This window comes from Brachypodium distachyon, chromosome 1 (assembly GCF_000005505.3).
Source record: "Brachypodium distachyon strain Bd21 chromosome 1, Brachypodium_distachyon_v3.0, whole genome shotgun sequence".
In the NCBI taxonomy this organism is placed as follows: domain Eukaryota; kingdom Viridiplantae; phylum Streptophyta; class Magnoliopsida; order Poales; family Poaceae; genus Brachypodium; species Brachypodium distachyon.
Window position 1 is genome coordinate 37,837,001 of NC_016131.3, and position 25,072 is coordinate 37,862,072.

The following is a 25,072-nucleotide window of genomic DNA, read 5'->3' on the forward strand; positions in this document are numbered from 1 at the left end:
AGGAAACGCTCACATCCAAGTTTGGCATCGACCCCTTTGTGCCGGGGGCTGGGAAGCAGGAGAGATGAGATTTATCTAATTTACCTGCGTTACTTGTTGGAGAGATGAGATTTATCTAATTTACCTGCGTTACTTGTTTTCGTAAGTTTCGAAAAAATTTCAGCACCTCGGATCTGGTAAGAGTCTAACCTAAAGGGCCAGGGTCCGCCCCTGAGGTCGAGGGTTGCCGCGCGAGCGTGGTGGGAGCGTCGGCGGCGGCGGTTGCCGCCAGCGGCGATCCTGCCCCCGCGTTCCTGCAGCATCCCTCCGAGATCGTTTCCCTTGAACAGGTACCCCCGATGGTTTCCTACCGAGGTAGTGCTCCGTCTGCACTCTACCGCAGAGCATCTCGAAACATTGGACCGCACGAAAAAGCTAAGTATCTGAACATGAACGCTGAATTCGCTAAGAGCTGAACGAAACCGAGCACTGCCCCGTTGGGTGCGGCCCCGGATCCCGCGCGCAGCCGTAGTGTAAAAAGGGACGCTTGCGGGGAGAGTGCGCTCCCCGTGTGGCTCCCGGGTCCGCTCTGGGAGGACACGGCTTGGAGTGGTTACCCCGCAAGCGGAGTGGCTCCCCGCTACCGCTTGGCCCCAGGTCGGCACTGCGGGTCCGTCCCGGGTCCCTGGTCTGGTCAAGGGTGTGGCGTGCGTGAGTTCCCCCGCAACACAAGGCAAGACACGCGAAGGCTAAGGGAACCACCCCGCGAGGCGGCCTCGGGAATAAAGGACAGAAATTAAGCAAACTAACAAGCTTGATTGACTAGGTGTCGAGTGGTTACATGGACTAATCAAAAGGTCATTGTCCAAACGGCGCTAAGCGCCATACTTGCAGGTAAAGCAAACAAGAAGGAGGTACAAGGGAAGCAACGAGTCCAGCGGGGGGCTGCGGCAGCTAGCTGTCGCCGTCTTCGGGCGGCGGGTCGACGGGGGGTTCAGGCTCCGGCTTCATCTGCATCCGCTCGACGAACTCGCGCACTGCTTGAGTGTGCGTGGGCTCGTCCTCGCTGTCGGACCAAGCGTCCAGCAGGGACTCGAAGGGAAATTCTGGGTCCCGGAGATGAATCCGCGGGAGGATTGTCCCGGCAACCTCCCGGGCGTAGTTGGCGACTTCGTTGGCCCCGTACTTGGTGATCCAAACGTCGAGCGCCCCGAGCTTTCCCAACAAGTCGGAGAAGAAGGGGATCAGCGTCGTGACGTCCGTGCCGTCCACCTCTGCCGCCTGCAGCTCGAACTTGGGCAGCAGGTCGCGCAGCGACCCGGCGATCTTCGCCAGCTTCTCCGTCTCGAGCTGCCGCTGCCCGATCAGCGTGCTGTGATGGAGTCGGGCGTCGTGCGCGGCCTTCTTAGCCTTGCTGACGCGGCCCTCCAGCCTCGCAAGTTCTAAGGCCTGGGCCGCGTTGGCCACGCCGGCCTTGGCGAGCTCTTCCCGGACGGCGGCCAACTCGTCCTCAAGCCCGGCCGCTTTGCCTTTGACCGAGTTGAGCTCGGCCTCGTGCTGAGTCGCCGCTCTCGCCGCATCCTCGGCGGCCTTGACCTGCACCTTCAGCAGGACACGAAGGCCTTCGATTTCGCCGCAGTAGTTGGCGACTAGCTCGCTCTTCTCGCGCCTGGGCCGTCACGAGCACCTCGGCATGCTCCTTTCGGGAAGCTTCTAGGGTCGACGCCATCGCGTCGAGCCTTCCTTGGAGCTCCGTGCGCTGGACCTCCAGTTGCCGACGGAGCTCGGTCTCCGGGACTACCGGCTCCGGAGCAGCCTCCAGGGCTTACCGGGCCAGCCGCGCCTCCTCTTCGGCGAGGCGCGCCTCCTCGCGCAGCCGGGAGAGTTCGCGCCGCTCTCTCTCGACAGCCTCCCGCACCTCGCCGAGTTGATTCTTGGCGGCGGTGTGGCGCTCCCTCACCTCGTTGTAGGAGGTGACGAAGGCAAACTGCTGGTCCCGGACGGCGTCCAGGAACCGGTGCCCCCGCTCGAAGACGCTCGGATCCCAGGTAAGAGGATTCCAAGCGACCCCGGCGAGGGTGCCGAGGTCGGTGCCAGGGAGGGCCCCAGAGGAGGATGAATCCCCAGCTGCCGAAGTGGAGCTGGGCGCGGGGTCGCCCACTTGCTCCCGCGGGTCTTGCCGTCCTTCCCCGACAACTCCCCCCGCGCCCAGGCTCCGGGACACCGGGGTCGGAGAAGGCTCCCTGCTTCCGGCGGGGGTCGTCCCCTGCCGGGCGGCGGGTGAGCCCGAGCCGGCCACGTCCACGGCCTCGGGCGCGTCGCCGGGTGCCGCCGCGGCGGCGGTGATCCCCACGGCGGCCGCTGTGTGGCCGTCGTGGCGGGGGCGGACACGGGAGCCGTTTCCGATTCCACCTCCGCCCCCATGGTCCCGACGACCGTGTCGCGGTCGACCACGGCCGCGCCTGTTCCTACCACAGGCGCACTTGTGCCTGCACCCGTGGAAAAGCATGAGGGTCGGCGATGGTTGGTGCGATCGAAGGCAAATAAGGGCGACCGGGGCGATTACCTTGTGCAGCCATCGGGCTTGCCGGTGCAGCCTCCACTACCTCGCCTGCGCCAGCGGGAGCGTCCAAGGGTCTTGCCGCGGGCGAGCTGCCGCTCGCTGCAAAAAGAGAAGGTATGTTTGTGAGTTTGGCCAGCGGGAATTGCAGTTGCAGGGAATCGACGAAGACATACCTGGCACCGGCTCTATCTCCGCTTGGTCTGGGTCGCCAAGGGGCGCGCCCGCGCCGACGCCGGCCTCCGAGGCAGCGGGGTCGGTGGCACCGCCAGCGTCCCCGCGCGTCTTCTTGCTCGGCGAGCCGGGCAGGGAATCACTCCGCACCCTCTTGCTGGCGCCCGCCGGCGAGGAGGACTTCGAAGGGTTGCGTCGGAGCGCGAAGCCCCGGAAGAGCCCCCGAGCGGGCGGCGCCGTGGGCGCCCGCGTTGTCATGGTGACCCGGAGAGCTCCAAGTGTCGGTGGCGATGCCGCCGTGACGCCGGGCGCCAAGCTCGCGGAGGCCCCCGCTACCGGAGCGAAGGCCGTCGTCGGGGCGCCGATGGCCCCCGCAGGTGCTGACGTTGCCGAGGTACCGGCAAGCACCCCGGGGCCGGGTCCCGCCACGGAGTTGGCGGCCGCCGGCAAGACAGGGGCCGCCGCCGTCGAGGCACTCGCGGCCCCTGTTGCCGCGGATGCCGTCGTGGTACCAACAGGCACCCCAGGAGCGGCGGCCGCCACCAGGTTGGGGGCCGCTGCCGGGGCGGACATCGCTGTTGAGGAAGTGGCTGCGGCCGCCGCGAGCGCCCTCGACCTTTTCAGGATCAGGGGCGCGCTGTCGCGGCTTTCCTCGTCGTCGTCCTCCACGGTGACGACTTCCAGGGACGCAGCCACCTAGCCAGCCTCATCGTCCATTGACCGGAAGGAGGGCCAGCTGGGCTCGGACCCGCCCTCGCTCTCCTCGAACACCTGCTTCCCGCGGGGTGCTTGCGGGGAAGCGTGCGGGACGCGGGTGGGGGTGTCGTCCATCAACACCCACTCGTTTCAGGGTGGTAAGGCGCCGACGATGTCGCTGAGCGCCTTGACGCCGGCATGGAGAGCGGAGACCCCCGGCGGGAACTCTATAGACTGGAAGACCTCGCCGGAGATCCCCTTCACCCACGTCTTGAGGGACTCCAAGTCCATGCCGTCGGCCTGGAGTCGTGTCCTGTCCCCGGAGCCCGTGTACATCCACGCGGGCCGAGAACGCAGCTGCAGTGGGGCTATGCGCCGGTGGACGAAGGTGCGCGCCACGTCGACATCTGTGAGCCCCGCTAGCCGCAGTGCCTTGATCTTCTCCACGATGGGGAGGAGGTCGGCGTCGCGGTGGTACCTATCCTGCCAGCCGATCTGGGGCACCGGCAGCTCCGTCGGCGGCTGGATGAACTCCTGGGGGTCTTCCACTCGGACCCAGCACCAGTCGCCCCGCCACTCTTTTTCGATCTTCTTCCCCGACCGGACGATGAACTCCGACTTCATCTGGTCGCGGGTGCGGAAAACCACCCCCGACGACATCGCCTTTGCATTGTCGATGCGCAGGTAAAAGTAATGCCGGAAGAGCCCCACCGACGGCATCACCCCCACGAACGCCTCGCAGAGGAACTGGAAGGTGGCGAGGAGGAAGAGCGAGGTGGGGTGGAGCTGCGCCACCCGCAGCTGATAGGACTCCATCAGCGCGTGGAGGAACAGAGAGAAGGGCGGCACCATGCCGCAGAGGACGAAGCGCGCGAACACCCGGAAGTCGTTATCCTGGTGTTCGACGCCCGCCGGAAAGATCCGCGTCTCCCCGTGCTCGTTGAAGTTGGAGGCGACGGCGTGCCGGAGCTTCCCCAGCGCCTCGCCGTTGTAGCCGGGGCGGAAGAAGGCTACTTTCGCGCGCATCTCCCGCCTCTTCTGGTCCTTGGCGGCGGCCGCTTTGAGTGCCGCCTCGGTCTTGCTGGTCGCGGGCTTCTTCGAAGACTGGACCTCCTTCCCCTTTCTGGTCGTGGGGGGCGCCATGGGGAGCGAGGGCGGAAGCTGGCAAGAGCGCAGGGATGCGAGATGCGGAAGAGGATGGAGGCGAAAGGGCAAAGTGTTGCTCCCCGTTGCCAACAGTGGAAGCTTTATGGCACCTGGTCATTTGGTAACGGCCGGTTCCGTACCCTACGGGTGCGCGGGGATAACTCCTAATCACTGGGAGTTATGCGCGGAGTGGCCTTAACTACCCTATTTAGGGGGGGGGGGATTAGGGCGGAAATCTCGCGCGCATTACTCCGCTTTTGGCGGCGCCGTACACGGGGAAGCGAAGGGACGCGGGCCCGCAACTGATCGGGGGCCCACGCGTCGGTTAAGGGCGTAGCCCGGCAACCGGCTAGGAAGAGACCCTTCCGGGGACAGGTGATGCCGGCCCACGCCCGGGGGCTACTGTTGCACCAGTGGCACCCGGGGTACCACCGCTGCGTGACGCGTGGCCCCCTCCCCCGGGTTCCCGGGAAGGTCTCATCCCGGGGAGCGCCGACGAGCTTCCCGGCAAGCTACCAGCCCGAAAGGGGCTAGCGGGGCTTACGGGAATATTCCCGCTTAGGCTCCTCCCGGGAAGCTGCTTCCCGGGAGGAGGTTCTCGGGTGCGCTGGGCCCGGCGCTTCCCGGGCCGACTTGCGGGGAATGGGGGTTCCCAGACGCGTGCCCCCGCCTCGGGTCGCGGGGCCCACTGGACAGCGCTGCGCGGGCGCGTGACGGGCACGGAACGCACGGTCCCACCGAGGCAAGGAGTAAGGCGCGCGGCTCAGTAAACGAGCCGATCGATGGGTAGTTACCCGTCCGATCCAAGGAACAGTGGTTGTCCAATCCTACCCTAGGGTCCTAGGCCCCTAGCAGCGGAGGTGGCACCCATGCATGCCACCAGCTCACCAGGGAGGGTTGTGTGCCTCCCCGTTGGACACTTGTAGTACATGCACCGTGGCACATGTGGCTTCCCCTTGTGTATAAAAGGAGGACCCATGCCAAAGGTCTGGGGGTTAGAAGGTTGACGGGTCAGACAGTTGGGAAGTTAGTCAGTTGGTCCGTTAGTTGGTTTGGACGAGGCTCACTCGATAGATGCTTACTGGCTCCAGTAGGCAGCAAACGGTGAGCGGTGAGGAGCGCCTAGCCACTGAGAGAAAGCCCGGGAGCTTGCCCGGCAACCTGTAAATCCGTAATCAATATCAGTTCAGACAGGCAGGACGTAGGGTTTTACGCCCCCGGGTGGCCCGAACCTGGGTAAAAAATGTGCGTGCATCTGTTCTTGGGCTAGCGCGTACCCCTAGCTCTTCGTCTCGCCGGTCCTGTAGGGCCTCGCCGCCGGTGCCGGCGATCATCGGGTCTCCGCCCCAGACGCCCCTACCGAACCTAAAAGGGGGACGTGGCCGCACGCCCCCGGTGCCGGAGCACCAAGCGACGACATATCATTTGCATCATTCCAACAAGTGCTTCAAAATATATCGTAGAAATACCGTCCGCAGTTTTTTGTTTGGTCGTAATCCGACGGACGGTAATTTGCAAACTGCTCTTAAACCGTTAAGAATTAGCAAAAATGTTATAAACAAAAAAGTTGCGCCTGGTTCATAACTTTCCAACGCCGTATAATTTGCATCATTCCGACAAGCGGTTCAAAATATATCTTAGAACTACCGATTGCCTCCGCCGCCACTCGCTCGCCCACGTCGGAGAAGAAGGTCCGCTCGCCCGCGACGGGAGGTAGCTCACCGGTTCCGTCGCGGGCTCTCTCGCGTCGGCCTCCGCCGCCGCTCGCTTGCCCGCGCCCGAGAAGAAGGTCCGCTCGGACACGTCTGGAGGAGCTCGCCGGTTCCGTCGCAGGCTCCCGCGCCTCGCCCTCCGCCGCAGCTCGCTCGCCCGCGCCGGGGAAGAAGGTCCGCTCGGCCGCGTCTAGAGGAGCTCGCCGGTTCCGTCGTGGGCTCCCGTGCCTCGGCCTCTGCCGCAGCTCGCTCGCCCGCGCCGGAGAAGAAGGTCCGCTCGGCCGCGTCTGGAGGAGCTCGCCGGTTCCATCGCGGGCTCCAGCGCCTCGGCCTCCGCCACAGCTCGCTCGCCCGCGCCGGAGAAGAACGTCTCCTCGCCCGCATCAGGAGGAGCTCGCCGGTGCCGTCACGGGCTCCATCGTGTCCACTTCCGCCGCTGCTCGCTCGCCCTCGCTGAGTTCGGGAGTGAAGGTTCTCAGACTGTGCGTGGCTGCCTAAAACATGAATAGTTCCTACTTAAGGTTAAGTTGGAACTCTTAAGGTAGGTTCCTGTTTAGAGCAGGACTAAACAGGAACCTACCCTAAGAGTTCCCGTTTACCCTAAACAGGAATTATTCCCAACTACCACCTCCTACCACCGATGCGGGCGAGCAAGCGGCGGTGGAGGCCAACTCGAGGGAGCCCGCGGCACCCTCCTCCCGATGCGCCCCCGGCTACCACCTTCTTCCCCAGGCGTGGGCGAGCGAGCGGCGGCGGAGTCCGACACAAGGGAGCCCGTGGCGGCGCACCTCCTCCCGACGCGCCCCCCGGCTACCACATTCTTCCCCCTGCCCGGGCGAGCGAGCGGCAGCGGAAGCCGACGCGAGAGAGCCCGCGACGGAACCGGCGAGCTACCTCCCGTCGCGGGCGAGCGGACCTTCTTCTCCGTCGTGGGCAAGCGAGCGGCGGCGGATGCAATCGGTAGTTCTACGATATATTTTGAACCCCTTGTCGGAACGATGCAAATTATACGGCGTTGGAAAACTATGAACCAGGCGCAACTTTTTTGTTTATAACGTTTTTGCAAATTCTTAATGGTTTAAGAGCAGTTTGCAAATTACCGTCCACCGGATTACGACCAAACAAAAACCAGCAGACGGTATTTCTACGATATATTTTGAAGCACTTGTCAGAATGATGCAAATGATATGGTGTTGGAAAGCTATGAACTAGGCGCAACGTTTTCGTGTATAAAGGTTTTGCTAATTCCTTACGGTTTAAGAGAAGATTTCGAATTACCGTCCGCTGTTCGAAACCGTCAGGAAGTTCACACGGTATAAACGAGGAAGATATAAGCGGCGGAGGTTTAGAGACCGCCAGGAAGTTCACACTCTATAAAACGGAAGTTCACTCGTGTATCGATGGAAGTTCAGAACGTTCATGCCCGTAGACCTCCTTGTTCTCTAACGCGGGCAAAAGTTACAGTCGGCGGAGCTTCAGAGACTGTCAGGAAGTTCACAGTTTATAAAACGGAAGTTCACTCGTGTGGTCGATTTGAAGTTCAGAACGTTCACGCCTGTAGACCACAGTTATAGGTGTGGTACGCTGGGAAGTTCACATGTGCTTTTAGGGAAGTTCACGTATGCAGATTGAGAAGTTCACTAGCTAATTTTCATGAGAGTTTACTTGTACAGAAGTTCAGATGCCCTTTCATGGGAGTTCGCTTGTACAGACTGAGAAGTTCACTAGATAGTTTTAATGATAGTTCACTTGTTTAGACTGAGAAGTTCAGATGCCCTTTCATGGAAGTTTCGTTTGTTTAGACTGAGAAGTTCACTAGTTAGTTTCATGTGAGTTTGCAAGTTTTATTTGGGAAGTTCACTAGCTGTCATGCTGCAAAACAGCGGTGTAGTAGCCTTGTTAATATGGATTGGCAAAACTTCCTCGCCAAAAATCTTGTATCAGGGAACTTCACGATCTATAAAATAAGAAGTTCACTCTTGTATATAGGGAAGTTCAGTACATTCACGCCAGACACCTCCTTCTTCTCCGGCGCGGGCAAAATATTACAGCCAACGGAGGTTTAGAGACCGTCATGAAGTTCATAGTCTATAAAATGGAAGTTCACTCGTGTATCAATGGAAGTTCAGAACATGCACGCCGTGTTGCCATGTAGGATGTACTAATTTTTCTTCGCCTTTCTCAAACTTTTTTGGATTTGCACAAACGATATACCGTTGGAAAGCTACTGAAAATCCTCAGCTTTTTCATATGTAATGTTTTTCCAAATTCCCCACGGTTTAGGAATAATTTAAAAAATACCGAAATCGGATCAATCTAAAAAGGCCGGACGGTATTATTACGATTGTGTTTGAACTGTTTGTTGGAAGGATGCAAGTAATACGGCGTTCGAAAGCTATGAACCAGGCGCACCTTTTTCGTATATAACGTTTTTGCTAATTCTGTACGGTTTAAGAACAGATTTTAAATTACCGTCCGCACAGACCACCCGTACTGCGTGCGCGTGCAGAGTATAGCGCAGCGAGGAAGTTCAGTCGTGCAGGCGAGGAAGTTCAGATCGTTCCCTGATTAGGTAAACAGGACCGATTCCTGTTTAGCTTGCAGCCGTGTGTCTATGTATATGTGTAGTTATCCCCTCCCCATCTGCCGTTGATCGATCCTATTGTGCGCCTAGCTATCAGCATGTTCCCCGAACAATCAATCTCCTGCTAACGGGCAGAGAATACCCAACCCGGAGAGAGGATAATTCAATCGGGATATTTAATTAATCAACTAATGCCGGACCGTTATCTCGTTTCTTCCGTCCTCAACCAACGCAGATTTTAGTTTTGCCGAGAGAGTTATCATCTGCTAACGAACTAACAGGCCGTTCTGATCCATCCGTGTTCTGATCTTTTTTCTTTCGAGGAAGTCCATCTCTCTCTCTCTCTCTCATACAACCGGCACCAAGGTGGTAGACATCTCAGGAGATTGGTTCAACCTGCGGAAGGGAGAATACTCCATGATTTGCCATCGCTTTGCTGCTCGGCCGCATCAGATTAAATCTGATCTCGCTTGCCTCTTTGCATGGTGAGCAGGTGAGGTACCCGTACTAGATATCTATTTGGAATTGGATTAATTAGACCATGCGTGTACTAGTAGTAATCATGCAGTACTAGTTCTGAGTTCTCACACATGCTGCTAATCTATAATTGTAACTTTCATCGCAGCAGCATATGATATTCACAGGAGGGTGGAAGCAGCTCCGAATAAGTTTTCAAAAGGTTAAAGATCCTTTCTGGAGCTCGCACAAAAAAGCACGGCATCAACTCCCACAAATATCCCAGCTACTGATAACAGGTTTATACCTTGTTCATATACACGTCCCTATAATTTCTAGTAAATAAATTTGAATTCTCATATAAGATTGTCATCTTAGGATGTACTCTGCTTTCCATGTTCACTTCATGAAGAATTAGAACGGAAATCGCTTGGTAAAGCAAGCTTGCAATGTGAGTAATCATTAAACAATAGCATCAATCTACTGCAATCATGCATGTCATCACAATATTATTGTGGATTTATTAAAACATAAAAACCTGCAGGATTCGCGAGAATTAATCATCTGTCATTCGGGAATAATGAAGCAATGTTGTCACGCGCTACCTCCAAGAGTGCTCAGGAGAAATTGGCCGGACCGTCTTACAGCCAAGCGGAAGCATCCACCAGCTACAGGGGCTTTCATAGTATATTACCATGTTTCAGCTTAGGGCTACAATAAATAAACTTCCATTTGATTTCAACGTGTAATAAATAATGTAATGCCAGATGTAGGGTTCAATCCCACACTAGCTAGTGAAAGATATGCCCTCGTTCATAATTTTAATTAATTCCGGCTTATCTATGTTTGCAAAATCAAACCATTGTATTGAGCTTCTACATGGTACATGTCATGTTTGTGTGCATGGATGGATGCAGAGACCGGAAAATACCTTCCTTTTTGAAAAAGAATTAAAAACATTCTACATGCTGTATACCTTCAGTATTCCTACGGCTAAAAAGGTACCATATGATACTATATTCTACCTTCTACTAACGTACTAGTACATACTACTTCCTCCGATCCTAAATTCTTGGGTCAAGTTTGTCCAAATATGAATGTATTTATTCTTAAAAAACGTCTAAATACATGTAATATTTCGATAATAATTTAGAATCGGAGGGAGTATATTCTAGATTCTATCTTCTGCTTACTTCATTCTACCTTCCACGCACTACATTCTACTCACTCCGTTCCAAAACACAACTTATATAGATTTTTCTCATTTGTTCCACAACACATCTCGTTTTTCTCTTGGTACCCGCACCCAACCAATAACTACTCACGTCCATTTACTATTAATCCAATATGAGTGGTCGGGCACTAAAAACGAGAGCTGTCTTAGTCTAAGTGCACAAATCTATATGAGTTGTATTTTGGAATGGAGAGAGTAGATTCTATCTTCTACTTACTTCATTCTACCTTCTACGCACTACATTCTAGATTCTATCTTCTATTTTCTTCATTCTACCTTCTACGTAGTACGTTCTAGATTCTACCTTCTACGCAGTACAATCTACCTTCGACGGACTACGCACCATAACAGATGTCCTCATTTGATGTACGGTGATGTTCATTGCACAACAAAGACCAGCATCGATCATATGAATTCATTCAAGGTGATCGATGCATGCAGTGACACACGCTAGTAGTAGTACCCAGGACGTAAAATAGCATGCCACTAGCTGCATACTTTTTGGCTGAAAACAATCGAATTTTGAATGCCACCGCTTAACACGCATGCCTGACACTACATTTTACCTTATACGTACTACATTCTTCTTCCTAATAACATATCCTTCCTTCTATATACACAATCAATGTTCCATATTCTGCATTCTAAGACCTACATTCTATTCTAGCTACCACTACAACAGTAACCTTTGATATACTGCATCCCTGATATTCCTTTTGGACTTCTTGAAAATTTATGATTTCGATTTTCTATACTATATCATAGGTTCTCCCTGCTCGTCACGTAACTCATACTTCACGATGAATATAAACATATGGTTACAGTTACTGCATAATTCGCAATGTCATGGCTAAATCAAACACAATGGTTTCATTCATAAATTGGGAGAACACTGGTTTGACAACACTGGAAATAAATTGAACATTTAGATATTCTAGATATATCACCGATTCTCCGGTCATACAAATCACAACAACTAGTTCACGTAAAATCAAACTACAAGAGAAAAGTCTCCTTATCATCTACCGGTCTATCCGGAGTTGCGTCCACCCAAGTTAGCCTGTTGTGGCATGGCTAGCCGCAGATTTAGCAATTTCTTCTTCTCGGCACGTCGCCTCCGACACGTATTTCTTCAAGAAGCTTCGATATTTTACCATGGAACTCAACGATCTCAGCAAGTTTGACAATCCTCTCAAGCAACTTCTACAATTCATCATACGTATGTCTGTAATGTGAGAGGAAAAGGCAGATCAAACTCAACAGACAGTAGTACTACTACTACTATGTACGTACGCAATTAAACAAGCAATCTAATTAATCTTTACTTACTCAACAGCCGATGCGTCAACTGCCTCTGCCCTGCCCCTGCCCGTACTAGTAGTACTAGTGCGTACCCATGGATGAAACAAGGCGCAGCGATGCTTCTGCCAAAAAAAGCTGACCCCGGCCGATAGTACGATCGATATTTACCAACCAGATTTGCAGCGATGCTTCTGCCAAAAAAGCTGACCACGAAAGTGTATTTATAGCCACGGCAACGTAGTCATCCAGCGTACTAGAAGCTCTTAAAAACCAGCTTCGATAGGGATAAGCACGCCTATTTTTTGAGATAATTACCAGCCTTTTGAAACAACATACAAATTGATTTTCTGTCGTAGGGTGATTACTGGTGCGCCCGTTAACCCGGTAGGAGTGTAGTTACTCCTGGTAGTACCTAATAGTCTCCTGGAAATCCTGGCAGTACCTAATAGTCTCCTGGAAATCCTGGCAGTACCTAATAGTTTCCTGGAAAATTACAATGTACTCCGGGTGTAGTTACCCACTCCTAATCCACCGTCTGATCGTTGCTATGGGTCTCTACTCGTGTGCTAACGGGCTAGCTGATGTGGGTATGCCCACCCGATTACTATTAAGAAGATTAAATTAAATAGGAGTACCTAATTATCCGGTGCATCATTATCCCGTTCGGTTTGTTCAGCTGCAAACTAATTTTCGGAATTTGAGCCGTGAGGCTTATCTCTTTGTTTAGTGTACCCTATCTACCAACTGACGGATCATTATAGAATTTTTTTCCTTCAGTAACACAAGTACGACTATATACTTTGTTGTTTGTATCAACATCACGTCTTGAATTTGGGAATTTTCTTCCGCTGCATGCGAGCGACCTGACGCACGAAACAACTACCTGTGTAGATCAATTTTTTTCTCACGTCTGAAAATAAAATACGGCGGCATGCATTTTGTCTTCTTTTCGCTCCAGAGCTGGGTTATCTTCATGCATGTACGGATGCGAAGAGCCTGGCAAGAAATCAAAGCTAGCGCTTCTGACGTATTCTTGCTTGATCACTTTGGACTAATAAAATAAATCTTCAGATCTGAGAATCGTTTGACTATGTGGATTTAGAGTTGCCATGCCCAGCTGCTTCTTAACTTTTCTCAGCTGAGCCATGCTCTGAGATGTCGAACCGCGTCCAAGCTTGTCCATATGGATCCACAAGTCAAAGTGACATATGACCTGACATGCAGTAAGTTACTGTGCTGGAGCTCATCGTCGAGTTCTTCCAACTGATTTTTCAAACTTCTTCTATTCCTATATACTTCTTTCTTCGTACTATATACCACGTTCTACAGACTACATGCTACATTTTAAAATCTACCATCTACGTACTACCTTCAACATACTCCCTGCGACAAACTACATACTACCTTCGACATACTACCTTCTACAATCTACATACTACCTTCTACCTATTGCACTTGGGATAAAAAGCTTCTCTCCAGTGTACTTTCTAATACTGTGATCTGCGACCTAATTTTTTCCTTAGATGACATACTACATCCTATGTTTTTACATACTACTAAAATACATGGAAGTCATCGGTAGAAATTACAAATTACAATCTCATTTCCAGTGAGAAAATTTTATTAATAAACCAAGAGAATCATACGTCCTGAATTTAACTGAATTTTCTTTACAAAACATAGATAGCGAATGTGTTCATCAGTTCATCCATACAAATTATAATTTCTAGTTCACCTAAACAACACAGTAACAAAAATTTAATTCTTTGTAGATCGAGATATGCGGCAGTCCTGTTGTCGTCACGGTTCGTTGCAAACTGAGTAACGCCCTTTCCTCACTGCTTCAAGATCACCGCGCGTGTGTTCTTCCGGCGCGGCCACTGATCCACGATGAACCTCTGATCCATGAAACTGAACCAGCTCATCTCAGCTATATCCTTCAGTCCATCGTAAACACAGATCTGTATGAATACACACAAAAAATCAAACAATCTCAATGAATTTTTTTACGGAGTACATGCTTGCACTAATGCTACACACATTAGTACTACTAGTATAGTACCTACGGTGTACAAGAATCAAGTGCATTGGCAATTAAAAAATCTTGAATGAGAACTTACCAATAGGCAGATTGATGTATTCTCTCCATCCAGTTACCCAGTCTTCTGCTAATCGATCAAGCCATCCATCGGACGGGAAATAGTATTCTGCATGCAGCTACCAGCTCAATCTAATCAATCAAAAACCATCTGCTCCTATCGATTCTGCCTTATCGGGGCGGATATTTATAGCCAGAACCATCAAGATGGATTATCTTTTCTAAAAATCAGGACTGATTTGGAGGATAATTAATTTTAAGAATGGATAATTACTAGTACAAGATGGGTTAGTGGGTTTCATCCGCCGGCCACTAAATCTAGCACGCCTAACCCGTTAACGTGCTGGTAGAACGGCGGATGGGAGGGAGTAATTACTCCTGTTAGTACATAAAAGGCTTCCTATATATATATGTGCTGGTACGACGAACCTCCCGGTGCCTAACTCTTCCACCGTTCGTCTATGCCTGACGCTGTGACCATTTTCTCTCTCCTCTGACTTTCCACCGGTTTCTCAACTGTTTTAATCGTTCGATAAAGCGACTGCCTCGCCTGCCCCTCTGCACCGTGCAGAGCACCCCAGCCTAGGCCGTAGCATGTCATCGTTGGAACCGCCCGTGACCCTCCATTGTTTGGCTCAGCCGGGGGCGACCAGGGATTCCACACACCACCAGACCACCCCTTCCCATTCCCCACCCACCCACCCCTCCCCCACGCAGATGAGCCGCGGCGACGGTAGCGAACGAGCCAGCGGCGGGGGTTCTGCTCTTCTTCCCCCCCTTCTTCGTCCAAGGAATCCACGAACGTCGCGCAAGAGGAAGACGTACCATGCCCGGGAGCTGCGTGTGCGACGACGGGAGGAGCTGCATCGTCTTCAACAAAACCATGCCCAGGAGCTGCGTGTGCGACGTCCTCTCCGGCTCCGGCGCGTCGTGCGGCACCGGCCGCGGCTGTGTGGTCACCGGTAGCTGCGACGCCACGAGGGCACACGAGCTTGTAGTTTCGCGTGGAGCAGCAGCGGCAAAGCCAACCAGCATGCCACATACTTCTGCTGTTCTGCATCTCCAATTTCTGGCTCAAGGCGTCTTTTTCTTGATTGATTTGTTGTTGTTCTGGTTTTCCCTCTCTGGTGATATTTCTTAGTTCAAGCGTTAGAGCTGCACGGTACATGCTCGATGAAATGTCTGGCAGCTCTATGATGCCATTTTACTAGTTCGGTAGTTAGTATCTCTTGATTGATGTGAATTTATTTGGTAACGGAGGATACATCTCATATCCAGCGTATGCCTGAGAAAAAATAACAAAAGGTATATCTGGACCGTACGGTGGGCTGTTAGCTGGAGAAGAAAGCGGTACCACGGACGGTCAGGTCACGAGCCTGCCTGCTGCATTTGGCGTGGTCACAGCATAAGGCCTGGCCCATTTATAAGAGAAATGGGTTTTCGATTTCTGAGAGGAGCAAGGACACTAGACCGTCTCTAAATTGCAAAGGATTCAAATAAAAGTGCCATAGGGCAGCTTTTGTCATGGGGCACGAGAGAGAAATGGGGCAACAAATCATTTCACAAAGAACTAAATGGAGAAAAAACGTTGGAATTCCAAGAAGATGGACGGTTCCGTCAGACACCGGAATCTATTATATCATTGTGTGAAAAATAACTATTGTGCACCCGGTCGACCAGAGCCACAAAGCCGGCCGACGTATTTTTTTACTACGGCGGTTTCGCACCTATAGGTTTCGCTGGAGCTAATCGTGAAGCCCACTTCCCACCTTCCCCGCGAAAAATAGGCCCACGTTGTCGTGCGTGCGGTTCGGGCGGAGTCGGCAGCGAGCGACGAGCCTAGGCGGCGGCGGCTTCGACGACGACTGGGGCCTCATCTAGCAGCAGCTCGACAAGCTCGAGCAGGACGAGGAGCCCACATCGCGACCGTCCAGGGCGAGGAGCCCACACTTCCACCGGCGGCGGCGGCGCCCGCCTTTCTCTCCCTCCGGCGAAGAGGTTCCCGGCGGCTCTCTCTCCTCCAGAGAAGTGCGTCCCGACGACGCAAAGGCGGATCCCGCCTTTCCCTCCACTTCTCGCCGGTCTGTGGCGCCCCTTGGCTCTGCAGCGCAATCGTCCAGGGTCAGGCGTGGCCCTTCCGCACTGGCAGCAGGACCGGCGGCCTCCTTTAGCCACAGCCCAATGGCGAGTAAGTTTATCTAGACGAATAACTTTCTCAGACGAATTTTACTCCACTGATGGTACCCAATTTTGCAAGGATTTGTGCCTGAATTGTTCTGCTTCATATGCCAAAGAATTTTCGCATGCTGTTCAGGCCTCCGAATGCTATCCCCGCCCAGCCGCTGCTGACAGGTGGGGGAGGCGAGCCAGCGATGCCACGCCACCATGGGCTGCGTTGATGGTGGCGGTGGCTCTGCTGCTGGAGCCTGCAGGGGATTCGGTAGCCGGCCTGCACCCTTCCTCTCGTCCATGCCTTCAGGTCTCTCCCTCCATCACCCCAATGTAGTTCTGTGTGAGGTCATTGATGCCTTCTACGAGGCTCATGCTCAGGTCTCTGCAAGGCAAGTTGTCAAGTTAAACATTAACCAACTTAATCCCCCTAATATCTGTTGCAAGAGGATTCGTATGGATGGCATGGTTAATTCTTGCTTGGTTTTCCTCCTTTCATGTTGCAAGTGTCCAGGATGGCACACCGATGTGATTTGTATATGTGCTGACTTTGAATTTTAGCATGCCACCAAGGTGTTTGATTAAATCTCTAGCAGGACATATGTGAATAAAATGTGTGTGTATACATATATATATATACATATATATACTCTGTTATACCCCTGGAATAACTTATTCTGCACCCACCGGACCGGATCACTCCACCGAGCCGGACCGCCGGATTCCACCCGGATGCAAACGTGACGTAATTTTCCTAATCCACTTCGAAAGTTTTCTTTTTTTTTACAGCGGCGGTTTCTATACTCCAGCTAACCCACCTTTCCCCTCGGGAGACCACATCGTGAGCGCGGTTCCGGTACCGCAGGTGGTGCGTGGCGAGTGGCTCGAATTGCGGCGAGCCTAGGCGGCGCCGGCACTTGCGGCTGGGGAAGGAGCAGTCGGCGGCGGCTCAGAGGAGTGGCGCACGAGAGAAGACGCTGGGCGTGGTGTGGCGGCGCCGCCTTCATCGACGACGACCGGTGCCTGAGCGGGGAGCAGCTCGGCAAGCTCGAGCGGGAAGCCTACCACGAGCTCGCCGAGCGCATGGCCTTCTTTTCCACCGCTCCCGCAACCTCGCCGCTACCCAATCGGCCTTCTCCCCGGCGACCAGGGCCTCTTCGCGTGGGGATTCGGCCGTGGGCGTCGGCGTGGGGCATCACATCTTCCGGGACACAACTGGCGGGCGTCCGACCGGCAACGGAGCTGCGAGACCCGTTCGCGGGAGGCGTGCTCTCCACCGCCGCCTCTTCCACCCCTCGACTCGTCCTCCCCTGCGAGACCCGGTCGCGGGAGGCGTGCTCTTCGCCGCGCCGACCTCCTCGCCCCCCGCTCCTCCTCGCCCTCCCCCTCGTTCCTCCCGGGAACGGCGCCGTGGTGTCAGATCAGCACCGGTAGGTGCGCCTCCCCCTCATCCTCCGCTCGTTCGTTTCACCTGGCCATGTTTTTTTAAGGGGATTTCGTCTGGCCTTCTGCCTGCTTGCAGATCCGGCCAATTTGGTGTGTTTCTTTGAGATATTTAGATGTGCGCGTGACCTATCTGGTTCGCAATGCATTGCACAAGATGCTAGTATGAACTTGTACTGGTTGTGTCTAGAATTTGCCATCGCTTAGGTGGTAGTTTGCATAGAAAGTTAGAAACTGGTTTTATGCTACCTTTTTGTTGTTTGAAATCTGATCCTGCGATGAATTGTGCTGTCGCTGCTGCTTATATTTTCCATCCTTATGTTCTAGGTAGGACGCCGTCGATTGGGTTGAGGCCCTCACAAGTTGATTGGTAATTCCCTCTGGACCTGTTTCCACTAGATTCAGGGCGGGCGTCAGTTTAGGTGACAACGTTGCAGGGAAAGCAGAAGAGGAACTGAAACTGTTTGAGGCCAGATGCGAGTACATGAAGATCATGCAGTCCAATGCATTTGATTTGATGATTTCACTTCGTGGTGGAAGAGATTGAAGATTTCAAAACATTTTATCTTGGGTTGCTTGTTTTTTTAACTTTTAAGTACCTTTGCAAACTGATCTTGTAGGTTGTCTATGAGTCGCTGTTGAGCCTTTGCTTTCCCCATCACTGCAGGCATCAAGTTCTTCAGATGGCCAATTATGTAAGCATGGATCTTGGCAGCTCTAGCACGGTTCACAAACTCATTGACCTGCACATCGAACGATGGCATTCATTTGAAAATTCTGCACTTTGCAAAGAAATTCGGACAGACGATGCATGATAACATACCCGGTGATCACAGGCTTTCTTAGGTATGTCTTTCAGGTCAGCAAGGAGATCCTCTTGCTCTTTCTCAAACAAGTCCTTTCCAATTGGCCCAACAGCTGATTCATTCACTGGTTTGTCATTGAACGACCTGAAAATATTAATTTCGAAGTGAGTTTCAGGTTACATTGCAGAACGCATGAACTTGCGCTGCATGCATACATTTTTGCTTATATACTTCAAAGATCCAAACCAATATATCATTTATGATGTAGCTTGGCATATAAACCACAGGTTTCTCAAACCTGAGATCTGATAAACTCAAGCTGTCCTCACTGTTGCATCAGAGATATGTTTCAGCAATTAAAATCCAAAACAAGGTAACAGGGTTACAATCCAGATGCTCTCTCAAAAAATCAAATCAGAGATATGTTTCAGCAATTACAACTTTTAAAAGCCAAAACAGGGTAACAGGGTTACAATCCAGATGCTCTCTCAAAAAATCAAATTTCGCAAGGTAACAGGGTTACTTTCTTCTGTGAGAAATGCGGATCTTTTGCAACTCGAAACTCAGAAATTTTCAGTTCAGTACAGGGTTTCAGTTTCATTTCGTATGTGTTTGCATGATGTGTGTTCAGTTCAGTACTAGAGTACAGAGCAATTATGTTTCAGTTAAGTTCATGTGTCCGCGTGCTGTTTATTCAATTCAGTACAGGTTTTCGTCTTCAGTTCAGTGCAGGTTTTCAATTTCAGTTACAGCTGAACAAAAACAAGAAAAAAAGTTTATGGTCGACTATTACATTGAAGCATGTATCCCACTCATGATCCTAATTCTCTGTTTCTAGCAGTCTACTTTCTTTCTAGCAATCTACTTTGTTTCTAGTTCAGTCTACTTTGCAATCTTAATTCTTTGATCACATATATTTATTAGAAAACAAGTCTCTTTCTGCTTTGCTCGTACTTTTCCCATTTTTGATATGACCAAGCTTGCACGAGTTGTAAGCCCCATGGTTAATATCTCTAAATCTCTAATGCTAACACCATGTATTTTTAAATAGTAAGTCACTGTAATGGTTTCTTTGCAAACTTATGCAGTACAGTAATTTATTATAGATAGAGATCTCTTCAAGTTGTTTATCAATTACTGTTCTTACACTTCGATGGTTTGACTATAAGAAACAAAGCAAGATCACTTTTCCCTTCTTATGTCGTCCATATTACTTTAATAGTTGGCATGTTTTAGTTATCATATGAAAGTTCACTCAAAGTCTGCACAACACGCTAGGTCTGTCTCTCTCTCTCTGAATTTTACTACTCCGTTCTCCGAATCTTATTTGCAGAAAACAAAGAAGCCGGGGGAGTGAGTTCAAACAAGAAGATAGGACATCTGAGACATGTTTCAACTCTGCAACGTTTTCGAAGGATGCTGAAGGGACCTCAAGGAAACATGTCGTTAATCAGATTTTGGGAATTAGTGTATTGTTATGCCATCTATGAAAAAGGAAGTTCCTTAGAAGTTTCTTGACACTCCTTGATTCAGCCATGTTCTATCTTGAAGATTTTTCAGAGAATGACTTACTTGAAACTACGTTGTGATGGTAGTGTGTTCAGAAATTAATGTATAGCTGGTCCAGTATAATATTTGGTATTGTTAGCTTCGATGATTGGCTAAAAGCTTTGACACGGAGTATACTAAAAAAGGACGAGCTCTCACTGTCCTCGTAACTTTCCTACGTTGCTACATGAGCAGATATGATCGGAGCCATAATTTTACGTCACATGCAACATAATTTACATTGCATGCATGCCTGCCGCACGAGCTGATGACGGGTGACATAAATTTTACATTGTATCCGGAACGTAATATTACATTGCATGCATCAAGCGGCTGGTCCCGTGCATCCGCACGCACGTCTCTGGATCAACCGATCGGTTATAAATTTCTTATGTTGCATGCAGGCGGGGCGGAAGTATGCTCGGGCGCTTGGCTCGGTCAGGTGCGGGCAGGAGTCGGGCTGAGTGCAGAATATTAGCGTGACCATATATATATACACACACACTAACTATTCTTCACCCTGGTCGTTCTGACGAGCCGGACGACCGAACCAACCTAGCCACCCGCCCGAGTGAGGAGCCCCAGCGACGTAATTTTTTTAAATAAATTATGACGGGAGACGGGGGACGGTTTCTCCCGAGCTGCTCCCGCGTGCCCACCTCTCCACTCGTTTGCGGTTCCAGTCGATTTGGGTTCCCATTGGCGAGTGGCGACCGCGACGAGCGTAGGCGGCGGCAGCGGCTTCTGTCGGATTTCTGCTGAAATTGCGGCGAGGCGAGGTGGCGACGGCTGTGCTGTGGCGTTCGTCAGTGACCGAAGGGGCGAGGAGCAGCTTACCTCGAGGTCGGTTCTGATTTCGACGGCATGACCGTCCACACGGACCAGCAGCCCCGAGCCCTTGATATCCACCGGCGGCAGTGGCCGCCCCTCTCTCTCCCTCCCTCCCTCAGGCCAAGAGCATACGGGTGAAGATGCTTCCTCTCTCTCTCTCTCCCCTGATATCCATTCGGTTCTGATTCTCTCAACCACCTCCAGCGAAGACGACTCTCCCTCCACTTCACCCCGGTTGGCGGCGGCTTCGCACGGCTCGACCGTCGAGGGGCCCTCCCGCACAGCACGACCTCCGACCTCCCTGAGCCGGTGCCCTGCCGCCGATCAAGAGCTCCATGATTAATTTTCTGAGACGAATTTTACTGCACTGCTAGCTAACTTTGCAACAATTTGCACAGCCGCAGGTCCTCATCTTCCCTCCACCGCGTGTTCGACGAGATGCACGCCCGCCCGCTCTCATCTACTGTTAAGGTGAGAAACACCTGTTCATGTATGTTACCTGTTCGGCAGAATGCCTGTGAGAGATGTGTTTATCAAGCAAGTTTCCTTTAGTTCTTGCAAAAATTAAAATGAAGTTGATTTTATTTACACTTTTCATTTTCGATTTGATTACCTTCGCGCAAGCAATACCCAGATGAGGAAGAGTACTAAGCTTTATCAGATTAGTATAATCTTCTTTGTGCAAGCAAAAGAGAGAAGTCTACCCCTCAGATGTTTTCTAGAGATTCAATTCTGACCATACCATATACTTTCATTGGAGTTTATTAATTTTTACACCTCTGATGTTATCAGTTCATTCTTGACTGTTTCTACATTGAAAGGGGCTTGTAAAATCTGAATGCAGTACTGTTTTTCGCCCAAAATCACCAGGATTCGGTGCAGTTTTGGCTAGAATAGAAGTGCCAGACATCTACAATTTTGAAAGATGATATATGCAGTTCTTTTCTTGTCAGGATTCAGTGCAGTTTCGGTGAAGAAGGGAGCAGTGGAGTTTCATTTCATGCCGTTAGGAAATCAGGAGGCTGGGGTGATATGACCAAGGTGCAAATGGATCCATTGTTCTTGCTGCTTCTGCTGGGAAAAAACAAATTCAGGCTATTGACGCCTTGCAAAGCTATTGCACCTGAACTTGTTATCTAGCTGGCAAATGAGCTTGCTGTAAAACAAAATAGTTGACAAATGAGCTTGCTGTCAAAAAAATAGTTGGCAGTTGAGCCTGGCGTTCACACGCCTATGAGATTTTCTCCTGCTTTACTCGTTATGCTTCTTCTTTCTGCCTTTAGTCTCGTATAAGCTTGAATTTTTACCCCTCTGATGTTTTTTCTAGAGGTTTTTATTCTGACGATACCATATACTTTCATTGCAGGTTCTTAAATTGGATCCACCAGTTCAGCGGATTTTCGTTGTTGCTCGTCAAAGATCTTCTAGGTATCTAAATTTGTAGACTAATCTCCCACTTGTTTTATGATTCTGTCTGAAAGGGATAAATTCTTGCATGCACTTAATTCCAAGGTGTTGTTGTATGAACAGTATCTAGCTTTCTTTAGTATCCACTAATTCGTTTGGATTCCTGGTAAATATGAGGAAGATGTCATAGAGAACAGGATAAATATGGCAACAGCCATCGTTCCTTACCATTTTTTCTGCAGAATTTTTTGCTAAAGCCAACTTCCTTTGTGGTAGATTCATGTAGCCCTTATTCTGCTGACCATGGCACTCACTGTTAGTATAAATTTGCTGATTTCGAAGTTGTTCTACGACGCCCTGAGAAGTTCGCTTCTCCATGATCTAATCGTCGTCTCACAAGTAGAAACAACAAATGCTTTAATTGTGTATATTGCTCGCTAGGTCTCTCCCTCCAAATCTCCCTGACTCCCTCCATCTCTCCAATGTAGTTCTGTGTGCTGAGGTCATTGATGCCTTCTACAAGGCTCGTGCTCAGGTCTATATTTATAATGCCGTATTGTTTTCTTTGTTTTCTGTTATTTTACATCTACTTAGAGCAAGTTTCTCATTCTGCTTTTGTAGCATAAGTTTCTTGATCTTCTGTTTTTTTAAGGTCATCCAAAATCCTTCTAATAGGAACTCTTACAAAACCTTAATAGAATGTGGTGTTTGCAGGAAATGGAAATTAGAGAGATGGATTTAAATGCAAAGGTTGACGAGTTAGCAAGGAGCAACAGGCTACTCAACATAAAGCATCGGCAACTACTTCTGAAGCTACTGGAAATGCTCTGCTAGAAGCTGAATCATTTTATTAATCTCAAGTTGAAAGACTTGGAAGAGAAGAAGGGAGAGTTGGTATGACATTTCGTAGTATCTTTTGTGGATCTAGAACACATATTCAATTGTTGGTGACTATTTCCCCTTACGCAGAACAGAAATTATTGGAAGACAAAGTGCAAAGCTCGGAGAAAGTATGGTCATTGGTTCAAGAAGAATCTTTGAAAAATCCGAGCCCTGGTACATTTCTCCATGCATATTAACCTTTTTATTCACTAATCGTACTTTCTTCATCCTTAGTTGCAGAAGTATAGGCAGCATAGATTGATGCAGTGCCAATGATAATTAGTTTGGTGGTTCTCTTTACTTCTTAAACAGCTAATTAATCAATGTAGTAGTTTGTATCTTTAAACAGCTAGTGTGAAATATGAAGTCATTAGTATAATTACACGTATTGTGAACATTCAGCAGTTTGCTTCCGTAAAACATTGAATTCCTCGTTTTGTCTTTAGTACATGCAAGTTTTGTTTACTGAATGCATACTGACTGAATGTACAGGAACATTTTTTTATTGCCTATAGTACTGGATGGTCCGTGTAGTACATGATGAACTGACCTTTCGAAATTGTTTAAATTTACTTACCTTGATTTCTCCTTTTAGCCTCACAAGGTGTGCACTACATAAGGTTTACAGAAGGTTCAAAGCCAGGCAAAATTTTGCAAGAACCCAGTTCAGCTTCAGTACAAACAGCAGCGACCCATGTGCCGCGCCAAGGCACGCCCCAGCAGCCACCAAGGGGATTGTTAGACTTCAAGCTTGCCGGCAGTGTGTTCACGAGTGTGATGTGCATCTTCTTCAGGAGCACTCTGCATAGTTAGTCTCAAGATGCATATACCTCTTTGTTTTGTTTTGCTTTCTGAACTTCGTGAAGTACTCACAAGCCCACCACATTTTACCTCTTGTAATTCATTCACATTTTCTTTTATACAGTAGGAAAAACTTCCACGATATAAGAAATATTTGATACAAGAAATATTTGATGTGATTTTAACAATCTAGCCATAATGTGTACAATCTGGTTGTATAATGTTAATTACGTCGGGCAATAATTTACCCAGTTCGCCGGTCAGCTCGATTTCGTGCGCAGCAACGGCGGATCGTGCGGCGGACAAACGAAATCGTATAGTTAGCCGTGAGTATAGTATTCTGAAGGTGCATGTAACATGAATTATGAAGGTGCATGCAACATAAATTACGTCACATGCGAATGTAAAAAAAATCAAAATTCCAAATGTCAGAAGCTGCATTGGACGTAAACTTATGTTGCATGCAAACGAGCTCACCGCACGGGCGTGCGCTCGATGCCTGAAACCCCATGTAACTTTGTTACGTCACATGTAAGGAAACTGAGGAGTGGAAGCACGCTCGGACGCTAGGTTGGGTCAGGCGCGCGTGTGATCGGGCGGAGTGCAGACCCCTGGGAGTCAAATAGCGCTATATATATATATATATCTCTGTGTGTGTGTGTATGTCTATATGTCTATGTTGTCTATGTATGTGTATGTGTGTGTGTATGTGTATGTGTGTGTATGTGTATATGTATATGTATATGTGTGTATATATATATATATATATATATATATATATATCTCCTTTAATCATTGATTTCTCCATCACTACTAAATGTAAATCATATTCTAGTGCTTTACTGAGATTTTATGATTTTATCCCTATGGAAGATGATCCGATTCATCATTATTTTGATTTTATTTTGAGATATATGGAGACAAGTTGGTGTCATGGTGCATATATATCAAGTATTTTCAACTCAGATAGCTAATTTTGTTTGCTTGATGACCTCTAGGAAAACTTGTGCCTCATCCGAAGGAGGTCAAGAAGAGATTATTATCCGGTACTTGGATTGCAATGAGCTTCAGTAATTTTGACAGTTGTTAAAATTTCTATTGCCTGCACATAGAACTCCATTTACCAGCTAGGATGATTGATTGGAATAATTGGGTCGTCTCAAATTGTGTGGCAATTCTGAGCTAATAGTATGTCAGTTGGAACCAAAGCTTCACAAAAGGAATTTGAAAGCACCGACCTGTGT

The 25,072-nt window shown here is 50.0% G+C and overlaps 5 long non-coding RNA genes across 13 annotated transcripts; 3 read left to right on the forward strand and 2 right to left on the reverse strand.

Moving 5' to 3' along the window:
- The first annotated feature begins 9,038 nt into the window (after nucleotides 1-9,038).
- LOC112270049 lies at nucleotides 9,039-10,132 on the forward strand. Its single transcript, XR_002962353.1, has 4 exons — nucleotides 9,039-9,344; nucleotides 9,480-9,606; nucleotides 9,686-9,758; nucleotides 9,852-10,132. It is a non-coding gene; the product is annotated as an uncharacterized LOC112270049 (long non-coding RNA).
- A 1,264-nt stretch (nucleotides 10,133-11,396) lies between these two features.
- LOC112270122 lies at nucleotides 11,397-12,020 on the reverse strand. The gene is made up of 2 exons (XR_002962458.1): nucleotides 11,871-12,020; nucleotides 11,397-11,766 (listed from the first exon to the last, which is right to left on the reverse strand). It is a non-coding gene; the product is annotated as an uncharacterized LOC112270122 (long non-coding RNA).
- A 1,415-nt stretch (nucleotides 12,021-13,435) lies between these two features.
- Nucleotides 13,436-14,614, reverse strand: LOC112269790. The gene is made up of 2 exons (XR_002961878.1): nucleotides 13,964-14,614; nucleotides 13,436-13,804 (listed from the first exon to the last, which is right to left on the reverse strand). It is a non-coding gene; the product is annotated as an uncharacterized LOC112269790 (long non-coding RNA).
- A 1,080-nt stretch (nucleotides 14,615-15,694) lies between these two features.
- Nucleotides 15,695-20,014, forward strand: LOC104581559. Of its 5 annotated transcripts, none has more exons than XR_002961875.1 (5): nucleotides 15,695-16,129; nucleotides 16,199-16,420; nucleotides 16,900-17,540; nucleotides 17,881-18,399; nucleotides 19,693-20,014. It is a non-coding gene; the product is annotated as an uncharacterized LOC104581559 (long non-coding RNA). The 5 variants fall into 5 exon arrangements; XR_002961876.1 differs by having other exon boundaries at nucleotides 16,236-16,420; XR_729564.3 differs by having other exon boundaries at nucleotides 16,256-16,420; nucleotides 16,900-17,544.
- Nucleotides 20,015-20,521: 507 nt separating this feature from the next.
- On the forward strand, nucleotides 20,522-23,984 carry LOC104581560. Of its 5 annotated transcripts, XR_002965502.1 has the most exons (8): nucleotides 20,522-20,872; nucleotides 20,943-21,047; nucleotides 21,137-21,209; nucleotides 21,692-21,779; nucleotides 22,105-22,166; nucleotides 22,634-22,680; nucleotides 22,860-23,039; nucleotides 23,115-23,984. It is a non-coding gene; the product is annotated as an uncharacterized LOC104581560 (long non-coding RNA). The 5 variants fall into 5 exon arrangements; XR_002965501.1 differs by lacking the exon at nucleotides 20,943-21,047 and having other exon boundaries at nucleotides 20,523-20,872; nucleotides 23,115-23,983; XR_729567.3 differs by lacking the exons at nucleotides 20,522-20,872; nucleotides 20,943-21,047 and having other exon boundaries at nucleotides 21,056-21,209; nucleotides 23,115-23,201; nucleotides 23,623-23,980.
- Nucleotides 23,985-25,072: the final 1,088 nt, after the last annotated feature.